General features: G+C 38.2%; 1 long non-coding RNA gene across 1 annotated transcript in view; it reads left to right on the top strand.

Moving 5' to 3' along the window:
• The first annotated feature begins 6,234 nt into the window (after positions 1-6,234).
• Positions 6,235-12,475, top strand: part of LOC104980944 — a 38,814-nt gene continuing 32,573 nt past the window's right edge. Inside the window, exon 1 of the long non-coding RNA XR_824318.1 lies at positions 6,235-6,529. This is a non-coding gene — a long non-coding RNA (uncharacterized LOC104980944). The remainder of the gene's footprint in view (positions 6,530-12,475) is intronic.

The following is a 12,475-nucleotide window of genomic DNA, read 5'->3' as shown; positions in this document are numbered from 1 at the left end:
TCAGTCCAGTCTTTCAGTCATGTCTGACTCTCTGCAACCCCATGGACTGCAGCACGCCAGGCTTCCCTGTCCATCACCAACTCCCAGAGCTTACTCAAATTTATGTCCTTTGAGCTGGAGATGCCATCCAACCATCTCATCCTCTGTCATCCCCTTCTCCTCCTGCCTTCAATCTTTCCCAGCATCAGGGTCTTTTCCAATGAGTTAGTTCTTTACATCAGGTGGCCAAAGGATTGGAGTTTCAGCTTCAGCATCAGTCCTTCCAATGAATATTCAGGACTGATTTCCTTTAGGATTGACTGGTTTGATCTCCTTGCAGTCCAAAAGACTCTCAAGAGTTGTCTCCAACACCACACTTCAAAAGCATCAATTCTTTGGTGCCCAGCTTTCTTTATGGTCCAACTCTCACATCTGTACATGACTACTGGAAAACCCATAGCTTTGACTAGATGATCCAGATTCAGTTCAGTTCAGTCGCTCAGTCATGTCCAACTCTGCAACCCCATGAATCAGCACGCCAGGCTTCCCTGTCCATCACCAACTCCCGGAGTTCACTCAAATTCACGTCCATTAAGTCAGTGATGCCATCCAACCATCTCATACTCTGTTGTTCCCTTTTCTTCTTGCCCCCAATCCATCTCAGCATCAGAGTCTTTTCCAGTGAGTCAACTCTTCGCATGAGGTGGCCAAAGTACTGGAGTTTCAGTTTTAGCATCATTCCTTCCAAAGAACACCCAGGGCTGATCTCCTTTAGAATGGACTGGTTGGATCTCCTTGCAGTCCAAGATGATCCAGATTAGTCATATTTTAAAAAATAAAATCTACAAACTGCAGCCTACAGTCCAGCTCCCTGTTTTTGTAAATAAGATTCTCTTGGAACCAGAGTTGAGATCCTTTTAAGAAAAGTACAATAGGATCATGCAAGTCTTTGTTTAAAATTTTGATGCTTTTTCACCATTTTTTGCACTTACTTTGATTTTTAAATACTTTATTAGAGTATGATTTATCCCTGTTAAGTTTTGTACCTCAGGCAAGTGTCTCACTTGCCTCACCCTACAAGAGCAGAAATTGGAAGACCAATTAGAACATTCACCTATCCATTCATTCAACATGGCCACACACTGGTCTTCACTGTGGGGATTCAAAGTGAAAAAACAATGACAGTCTCTACTCTCATGGAATTTATATTCTAATTTCATACTAAGAACCAAAATAAACAAGATGACTTTAGATTTTATGTGGAATTAAGGCAATGAAAGAGAGAGAATATGATCTGATGACCAGGAGTGGGCTACTTAAGAGAGCATGGCCAGGGAAGGCCACTAGAACTAAAATCTGAATGGTGAAAACCAGAGGAAGAGGGTCCTAGGTACAGGAAATGTCAAAGTAGGCTACAGCAGAATTCAGGAGACAAAAGAGAGTGGCTTGAACTGACATAGTAGCAAAGAAATATGGGGTACTTTAAAAAGAGCATCAGTAATACTTGGTTTAATGATACTAGAGTGAGGAAAGGGAGATGGCCAAGAAGACTTCCCAGAATGCTTTGATCGTCATGGTGTTTTATTCCAACAAAACTTTTGCTTCAGAGGACTGAGTACATCAATGCAGCTACTTACTGCTGGCCCCAGAATCAACAGTTTGACCCTGCACAAGGCTCAGCTCAAAAGCCAACAGCCACACTGAAGGATCCACGTCTTTAAGAGATCTACTCCAGGCTTCCTGAATAAAATAAGATGGGAAGAGTCTAGCCATCTGACATGTAAGGAAGATATGTGCTGTTCCCTCAAGATTTCCCTTTAGGTTAGCATGATCTGTCCCAGATGGCTGACACTTTTTCTGTGGCTGTGAGTTCTCCTGTCTAATTGGGAGGTACTCCTTACATTGTGCCCATCTCTTATCCCTTTGGGTATCTCTACCCCTTTTCTAACCTGCCTCATAGTGTCTGAATACTTACTATTCTGATTATTACAACCCTCTGACGAGCAGTCTGTCACATTAGCTAGCAGCTACAGTGAACTTTTCAATACCTAGATCAGCACTGGGCAGTACACAGCCTGAGAAGACTAAAGGAAGAACATTATCTTAGACATACAGACCTTACTATGATCCTATGGGGCAAAATGTTGTTATTCCTGTTTTATGGATGAGGCCACTGAAGTCCTAAGAAGTTAATGAAGTCAAAGAAGGGATTAAAAGGATAAAGAAGATTATACACTAGTAAATGAAGGAGCCAGGGTTTGAACTTTGAACTCCCATCTGACTTCATAGCCTGAATTTTTAGCCACTCTACTAAACTTCCTGCTGAAATGTGTAACTTTTATTTATTTTATTCAACTAGAGTTGATTTACAACATTGTATTAGTTTCAGGTGCACAGCCAAGTGATTCAGATATAGATAGATTGATTCTTTTTCTGTTTCTTTTCCATTGTAGGTTATTACAAGATATTGAATATATAGTGCCCTGTGCTATAAAAAAGCAAATCCTTGTTTATCGGAAAGGTGTAATCTTATTAATTTGATATGAATGCTCAAAGGGCACATGGTGTAGTGAGAGGACGGGTTGTGTCAGAGGATCTTGTGCTAGTTTCAGTTTTCCCAGCTGTCCCTCACTCTGTTCCTCTGAGTAGTAATTCTCAAACACAGGAGCCCCTTGGACCTCTAGAGGACCTTCCTTGTCCCACAACAGACCTACTGAGTTGGAATTGTTGCCATATGGGAAAGCAGGCTCAGGGTAGATAGATTTAATTATTTTAAGCAAAACCATCAATTTTCACTTTTTATGTGAAATCTCTTAATTTCTTAACGTTAGCAATGAATTCACAGTTGTTTAAAAAAAAAAATCTCCATGTAGACAAACTCATCACATCCTTGGGCCTAATCTAGCTGGGCTTCTGCTTTAAGAAAGCTGCCAACAGAATCTTTCTCCTGAAGGGAATATACTTTGTTTAAAAACATGTCTTAATATAAATTTTTAAAAAATCAACCAGACTGAAGGAAACCCAGAATAGACTGTAAATAACAACAAATGAACTTAACTGTAGTAGAAATGAATAACATAAGCACACCGAAGGGAATGGAGGGGATAAGAACTAATCTAAGTAGTTTGGGAAACTGTATGTTGACCGTATATTTTAAGTTTGAGAAGAAAAGAACTGCACCAAGTACTGTGCCTTAGTCAGGAACGTGTTTTTCACAGGCATATAGGTTAGCAATTCTGAAACTACTTTACATATTGACATCACATACCCCATGATGTGACAGACTACTGGGGAGGACATCACTTTGAAGTTCTTGCTAAAAATGCATACCCTAAATCTAATCAGGAAAGGCTTCCCTGCTGGCTCAATGGTAAAGAATCTGCCTGCCAATGCAGGCGATGCAGGTTCCATCCCTAGGTAGGGAAGATCCCCTCGAGAAGGAAATGGCAACCTACTCCAGTATTCTTGCCTTGAAAATCCCATGCACTGAGGAGGCTAGCAGGCTACAGTCCACTGGGTTGCAAAGAGTCAACTAAACAACAACAATCAGAGAAAAACATCAGACAGATTCAAACTAAGGGATGTTCTACAAAAGAACTATACTCTTCACAAGTTTTAGTACTATTCCCATTTCAGGGTCATGAGAATGAGGAAAGGCTGAGGAACTATCACAGACTAAAGGAGATTTAATGAGACACGATGACAAGATCCTGGGATCTAGGATTAGGTCCTGGAAGAAACAAAGGATACTAATGGACAATCTGATGCAATCCAAAAAAAGTCTGTCATTTAGTTAATAATACTATATTGATGTTGATTTCTTGGTTTAGGTCAATGTACTACGGTTATGCAAGATGTTAACATTAAGGAAAACTGGGGGATAGGGTCTCAGGAACTCTGCATCACTTCTGCAAGTTTAGTGGATAAAGTTGATTGTTTTACTCAACCTGCATTCTACCCTCCACAGGGTACCTCCTTGTCCTGGAGAGGCTAGAACACTGAAATCTACAGTTCTAGCCCCTTAGCTTCCACCAACTTAACACATTCAAGTGAGAGTTGGAAGGCACAAATGAGGTAGGCACTATTTTCCTTTTCCTTGTGCTTATTTTCCTGCTGCAGGTGAGGTCATATGAATGTAGGGTTTTATTTTTTACAGGCGCACCTTCGGTGTTCCTTCTACAGCTTCCAGAATACTAGAGTGGGTAGCCGTTCTCTTCTCCAGGGGATCTCCCCAACCCAGGGATAGAACACACGTCTCCCACATTGCAGGCGGACTCCTTACCAGCTGAGCTACAAGAGAAGCCCAGAAAGTAAAGGTAGCTCAGTCATGTCCGACTCTTTGCAACCCTACTGGAATTCACGAAATCAGAATACTGGAGTGGATTCCCTTCTCCAGGGGATCTTCCCAACCCAGGGATCAAACCTAGGTCTCCCAAATTGCAGGCAGATTCTTTAGCAGGTTAGCAACAAGGGAAGCCCAAGATTACTAGAGTGGGTAGTCTATCCCTTCTCCAGCAGATCTTCCCGACCCAGGAATGGAACCGGGGTCTCCAGCATTGCAAGTGGATTCTTTACCAAATGAGCTAGGAGGGAAGCCCAGTTGATCTGACCTTTATTTCAAGTTTCTCACCATCTGGCATAACCTCGCCCCCTGGAGCTGAGTTTCTACACTTGAAACTCAGTTTCTGATTTTTGCCTAACACCTTGGAAGCTGAGTTCTTAAATAGAGGGTCAGAACAGTGGATCCCTGGTCCCTGTAAGCACTTCAGGGTGAAGAGCTACTTAGACAGACAGGACTCCCCAGCATGGCTGTACAGGTGGTTAAAATACTGAAACAGCCACTATCCTGAACAGCACAGTGCTTCCTTACACGTCCCCTCTCACCTGGGGGCCACCTGGACACTCCCTACAATGCATCCACTAAAGATTAATGCTTTATCCAGCATAGTCCTCAAGGCACGAGTTCCAGAGCCATGGTCAGGCTCAATTCTGATTAGTACTGATTGTTCCCTATTGGTGGTCAAATACTTTGAAGAGCATGTCTGTATGCAAGCCTGTAGTGTCTTCGTGGATTGCATGATCGTTTTACCTCTATTATTTATTTGCAACTGGGAAACTTGCCTTATATTTATTCCATAAATCTTCACTGTTCAGCTCTAAAGACTGTTATTATCCATATATTGGGTTTAGACTCTAGTTTCCACTGATATTCAAGATTTTTATATTACCCTTTGCATCTTAAGCTTCTTCAACCTCAACTAGCTCACTTCTTATTGCAGAAAACTCTTAGGATTAGAGATCACTTTGAAAAGCCTCAATCTTTACCTAGTCCCAGGCTCTGGAATCAATCCTATGCTAAACTGTATTTATAAGAAAAAATTAACATTCTAACAGTATTTTTAAAACATTAAAATATGCTTGAACTCTTAAGGCAAACAAAAATTGACTTATGAACATTATTTAAAAAATAAAATCTTTGGTTATAACTTAGGTCTTCTCTTTAAATAGTGACAATGATTGTGTCCACACACTTGAGTTAACCTATGTTACTGGAAAATACTGTTAAAATCAAGACAATTTGACAAAATTAGTTAGACTCACACTTGATTTGGCAACTTTTATGCTGCAAAATACATATTAGATTTTTCCATATAATTTAGATTATTATTTCACCAAACAGAGAAACAATGATTGCTTCAAGTTACAGAATTCATAATACACCTACCTTTTAAAGAAGGATATTCATGCTTCTCTTGTAAGGAACCTATGAAAGAAGCTGGAAGGTAAGTTCACAAGGGATACTTCTACAATTAAAGTAGAAGAAGTTCAAATGGGTGCATATCACTTATATTTTTCAGAAAGGAAAACCAAGGAAATATCCTAAATTAGAAAATAAGAAACCTTTGTGAAGATGTATCAAGGTATGCCAGCAAAACAAAGGCAAAAATCAAGAACGATGAAGACATGGAATACAAGACAGCAGGCAACTAAATGTCCAGTGAAGAACAAGGCCAAGATGCAGCAGAGCTGGAAGATACGTGTCTCCACAGGAGCTGAGTCTGTCACTGGGCCCAAGGAACATGTATTCAAGGCTGAGAACAGAATGCCTTTCCTGCTGTAGGTGGATGAACAAGGTACACAGTTCCTCTTTTCAGTAAGGAAAAAGAAAGACTACTTGAATTTGTAGGAAAGACAGGAAAACTTCACAAGAAAGCCACAGATTAGATATGAAGCAAACTAAAATGTGGCTTGAACAGCTGATGGGATTCAAGGAAAGGAACATTCTCTTAGGTTGCAGAGGTCAAAAAGTGGACTCAGGAAGGAGGAAATGTCCTACAACAGCACCTGCTGCACTGAGTAATATTTACACAGTGATAACAAAGCAAATGTTGCTTACTGCCGTTCAAAGTTTAGAATCTGTTATAGACAAAACATTGCATATCTATTTATAGCTACAGAACAGAGTGTAGTTGTCGTTAACCTCAATGTCATAAAACTAAAGAAAGCAAAAGTGAAGCTGACAGAGGCTGGGTGGAAGAGAAAACGAAAGGTGGGTTTGATAATGGTTTCATCTTACATACAGGGGAGACAAGAGCTATTTTTTTTTTAAAGATGATAAACAAGACATGGGAGTTTATCTCAAATTATAAAGACTTCCAGTAAAGAAAATATAACTACTAAAAAGGGAGAGAAGGAAGAGTAACTTAAGTCCTTATCTTTCAAAGGGAGGAGTATATATGTCTACAACTGATACAGCAAGAAATATTGACATAGGAATATTATTCAGAGTTATAAAGACTACCTGGGAAACAAAACAAAACGAATTGCCCCAGAAAAGTAATACTGGGACGAGTGGTGAAGGAATGGCAGAGAGGGCTGTGACATTTCATTGTAAGTCCTCTCAACTGGCTAATTTTTTAAACTAAATAGCATAAGAGATTTGCACAGAACGTGAACCATTAACAGGCTGAATGCTTAACCATGTTTTTAATATTTTTTGAATTTTTTGTTTTTGATGAGATTTCCTAATGTCTTTATTACACTTAAAATCCTTTCATAATTTGTGTAGAAGCTACACAAGTTGGTTCTGTTTCATATTCAATCTACTGAATACTGACTTTTGTCCACTTTCCTATAATCTAGTGTATCTATAATCTTGTATAAAAAATCTCTCATTTGCTATATTATGAAACAAGGGTGGGATATTTATGAAGCAGATAGTAACAAAGTTCTGGTCCAGCTTTTTTTTTTTTTTTCTGGTCCAGTTTTTGTGCCTACAAAATCGAAGGGAAAACCATAAAAAGACTCAGAAGAGATTGCATAAACAAATATATATTGAGTACATATTAACTCCCAGGCACAAGGCTAGCTGATAATATACTGCATCAAGACAAGACCAGAAGAATTATTTTTATTATCACTTTATCTGAAATTTTAGAAAATGTGTTCATTTAGTGCAGGATTTCTCAACTTCGGCACTATTGACATGTTGGACCACATAGTTTGTTGTTGAGTGTCTGTCCTGTGCTTTGTAGACATTTAGCAGCATCCCTGGTTTCTACCATTAGAGGTCAATAATATGTCCTCCCCTCTCCCGTTCTTCCAATAGTGACAACCAAAACTGTCTCCAGATTTTGTACCTGGTTGAGAATCATTGGGTGTGATCATATTTTTAAAGAACTACAATTTAATTTTAGAGATGCTACTACTGTGTCAACCTTATTTCTTTTGTGATGAATTTGTCTTACATATTGTCTCATTACATTTGACTTGAGAAACATAGCCACAATGGACTTTGATTCTTAGATGAGATAAATGTAATCTTTAACACTGCAGTTGAGTGGCATTTTCAACTAACTTATGAATAGCAAAACAAATATGACTTGCTATTTTTAGCTTAGGGAGTCTATCTTAAACCATACATGCTGGTACAACTGTGAAATCTAAGCTTTTAGGATTTCTCCTGAGTTAACCAGATGGCATGCTTATGGTCTGCCTACAAAATCTTTCCTTTCTTTTCAAATAAGCTATTTTTCACTTTTCACTTTAAGATCATATACTTTTAGATTCTTTCCAAGTGAGAAAAAAAGTCCAGGCTACATTAGACACTAAAGTAAATGATCACAAGTCCTGAGATTCCTGGGACTTATAAATCCAAGGAAAATGTCACCTATCTCCATGTTTTTACCCTCACCTTGTTGTATCTTCATGTAACCTTAGCTTCTAATCTATCCTTACAGTAACAGCAAATGCACATATACTCCTTATTTCCCAGGCATCATTCTAAGCTCCTTCACATTTATTTAAACTGCTTTTCACTTTATTGAGGCATAACTGATATACAAAACTGCACATATTTAAAGTATATGAAAAAAATAAATAAATAAAGTATATGATTCGGTAAGTTTGCACATGTGTACAACCGTGAAACCATCACCACAATCAAAGCAATAAACATATCTATAGAAGTAAGATGTTTTATTTTGACTTAATTTCAGACAGAAAAATTACAAGAATAGTACAAAGAACTACTGGATATCTTTCACCAAGATTCAGCGGTTGTTCCCACTTTACTACATTTGATTCTCTCTTCCCCCTCTCTATACCTATGTGTGTCTATAGTATGTAATTTTTTCCTCAACCACTTTAGAATGTTACATTATGCCATTTTACCTCTAAATACCTCAGTGTAGTGTTTTTCCTAAAACCAAGGAAATTGACATTATTATGACATTATCTAATTTACATTCAGACCTCACCATTTGTCCTAAAAACGTCCTTTAAATCAGAAGATGATCCAAGATGAATATGTGCATTCAATTGCTATGCCTCTTTGTCATCCTTTAGTCTGGCACAGTCTCAGTCTCTCTGCAGAGAATGACACTGACATTTTTGACAACTACAGGACACTGGTGTTGTGGACTGTTTCTCTTTGAATTTGTGTGATAATTCTTCATGAAAGAGATTCAGGCTATGCAATGTGGCAAGAACACCACAGAAGTGATGGTGAGTTCTTGCCAGTGCTTCAAAAGACATATGATACTGGTTTTCCCCAATATGAGTGATACTATCCTTGACATTGGTTAAGGCATGATCAGCCAGATTTCCCCACTGTCTTTTGTAGTTAATAGGTATCTTGTAGAGAGATACTTTGAGATTATGTAAATACTTTGTTATCCTCAAATTTTCACCCACCAGTTTTAGCACCCATTATTATTACTGATAGTTTCATTAGAAAACAATGATTTTCTAATTTTATCATCTCTTCTACATGGCTTTCTACTTTAAAAATGAACTTTCTTTACCTAGCTACCTATGTATCTACCTGTCTATATGTCTGTCTAGTTCTATCAGTGTGGTCCTACTCTTTACTCAGTTAGTTACATTCCTTTGCTTTGTTTCATTTTTATTTTGATGTCAGACTGTTAGAGTCAGTCAAATGAGAGTTCCTTCAAACAGGTTTCTGTGATTGACATAGCTCAAAAAGATGTCCCAGGCCTGGAATCAAGTCTTGGTTGTTTTGAATGGTATTCAAAAGCCACCATCTGCATGCTGGGTGCTTACTGCTATTGGGCTCTGTGAGCAGACAAATGGGAACTGGATGTATTTATAGACATTTATACATACATATCTGTGTGTACATACATACATGTATACATATACCTTATCTTATTGCACTTCATTTTATTGTGCTTCACAGATAACACATCAAATTGAAAACTGAATCAATGAATACATAAAATTGAAAGTTTGTGGGAACACTGCAGCAAGAAAATCTATCACCACCATTTTTCCAAAAGCATTTGTTTACTTCATGTCTCTGTGCCACATTTTGGTAATTCTCATAACATGTCAAACACTTCCATTATTATTATATTTGTTATGGTGATGTTTGATCAGTGATCTTTTATGTTACTATTGTAAAAATATTACAACTTGATGAAGACTCGAATGATGATTAGCATTTCTTCCAAGAAAGTATTTTTAAAGTATGTATATTGTTTTGAGACATAATACTGTTGCATACAATAAGCTGCATTATAGGGTAAATGTAACTTTTATATGCACTGGGAAACAAAAAAATTTGTGTGGATTGCTTTATTGCAGTATTCGCTTTATTGTGGTGGTCTAGAATCAAACTCAAACTTGCAGTATTCCCAAGGTCTGTATTAATTCCCAATGTCTGTACTAATATTTATCCATTGTTATAATCCTATGAAGCATCTACAATTTTTATTATTTTCATTTTACAGCTAAAGAAACTGAGGCATAGAAAACATTAAATAACTTGCTAAGGATCTTCCAGTCAAGTCAGAAGGCTGAGATTGGAACTTAGGCAGTCTGGTTGCAGGCTTACCCTCTAAGCATAACTATTCAAAGACAAAATTTTCCCAGGGTTGAGAAGGAAGTTTATCCAACATGATCTAAAATTTTTACTGAGTTCCTTGACTTTAATGTCATATCCCATTTATTACTTGGGGAAAAGTAAAGGATGTCCTGCTCATCTGGGAACCAAATCTGAGCAATAGACTTGACACACAATTGCTTCTTCATTCAGAAAACTAAAGGTGTGCAACTGCAAACTTCCTACGCACCAAGAAATACCTCATGGTGGGATATCGGAATGTTTTAAAAACCTATCCAGAGAATACCTGCTTTGCTCAGGATTACGTTGCTCTGAAGGAAACAAAAATCCTAAGAATGACTTAGAAAGCCAAATTTAAGACCGTGATGATACCAGTATGAATTTATCCTTGGAAGATTTTATAAAAGCAAAAAGAAGGTTGAATATAAATTTGACATATACCTTATGTCTAATTTGGGGCGTGGTATCATGAAAATTTTTAAAAATTCATGTGATACCAAGGCCAGTGATTCTTAAAGGAAATACAAAAGGATAGGGAAGTTTTTATGATGATATTCTAACAAAGTAAGTGCCAGTTATTCCATAAAGCAACCAAAGTGCCAGGAATGGAGCTCTCAGTTGAACTCAGACAAACTCACAAATCAAGGATGAATAAAAAACACAAGACAAACCCTAAGGATACTGTAGTAGGGCACACCACAAATGATCTCTGTATAGATGTATACATACCTTGAAACTTGACATATTGCAGGTTAGTGGGGATGTGTTCAATTATTTACTAAATATTGCTTGGACAATTAGTTATCTATATAGAAAATAATAATATTTGTTCCTACTTCACACCATAAGCAAAAATAATTACCAGGAGAATTAAAGCCCTCAATATGAAAAGCAGAAATTTTACACACAGGTATGCTGAGGTTAGGGAGAATATCGTCCTGACTTTAGGACAGAAGAGCTGTTTGTTGTTGGTTTTTTTCTTTAAACAAAATTAAAGCGCACATGCAAGAAAATGACATTTGATTATGTTAAAGTTTGGAAACTGTACATCTTTAAAACATTCCCAAAGTAAAAAAACAAGCTGAAGACTGGAAGACTATTTGCAAATGCAAATGAATGACAAGGAATTAAGTTTCTTGAATACATAAAGAAACTAGTACAAATTAATACAAGACAACCCAATACTGTAAAATAGTAATATCAAGAATAATGACGACATATGGTATTAACACATAAGAGTCTTTTACAGAAAGCTGCTGCTGCTGCTAAGTCACTTCAGTCGTGTCCAACTGTGTGTGACCCCACAGACGGCAGCCACAAGGCTCCCCCATCCCTGGGATTCTCCAGGCAAGAACACTGGAGTGGGTTGCCATTTCCTTCTCCAATGCATGAAAGTGAAAAGTGAAAGTGAAGTTGCTCAGTCGCGTCCGACTCCCAGCGACCCCACAGACTGCAGCCTACCAGGCTCCTCCATCCATGGGACTTTCCAAGCAAAGTACTGGAGTGGGGTGCCATTGCCTTCTCCAACAGAAAGCTGAATAGTCAACAAATATATGAAAAGATGCTCCACTTCAATGGTAATCAGGGATGTTCAAACCATGATCAAGTACAATTAGATTGGAAAGTTAAGAATTCTGAGAATGTTAAACATTAATGAAGATGGGAAGCAAGAGAAAAGTCCTGCTAAGAGAGTATGGTGCTTTGAGAGTATTCACTTCGGAGAGCAATTTGGCAGCTTATATTGAGCTAGAAGATGCATGTGCCTTCAGTCAATCAGTTCAGTTGTTCAGTCGTGTCCAATTCATTGCCACCCCATGGGCTGCAGCACGCCAGGCTTCCTGTCCATCACCAACTCCTGGAGTCTACTCAAGCTCATGTCCATTGCATCGGTGATGCCATCCAACCATCTCATTCTTTGTCGTCCCCTTCTCTGCCAGCCTTCAATCTTTCCCAGAATCAGGGTCTTTTCCAATGAGTTGGTCTTCACATCACGTGGCCAAAGTATTGGAGTTTCAGCTACAGCATCAGGACTGATTTCCTTTAGGATGGATGGGTTGGATCTCCTTGCAGTCCAAAGGACTCTCAAGAGTCTTCTCCAACACCACAGTTCAAAAGCATCAATTCTTCAGC

Source organism: Bison bison, unplaced genomic scaffold (assembly GCF_000754665.1).
Source record: "Bison bison bison isolate TAMUID 2011002044 unplaced genomic scaffold, Bison_UMD1.0 scf7180017864508, whole genome shotgun sequence".
Classification (NCBI taxonomy): Eukaryota; Metazoa; Chordata; class Mammalia; order Artiodactyla; family Bovidae; genus Bison; species Bison bison.
Note: the sequence above shows the minus strand (reverse complement) of the source record. Positions and strands in the feature narration are given on the sequence as shown.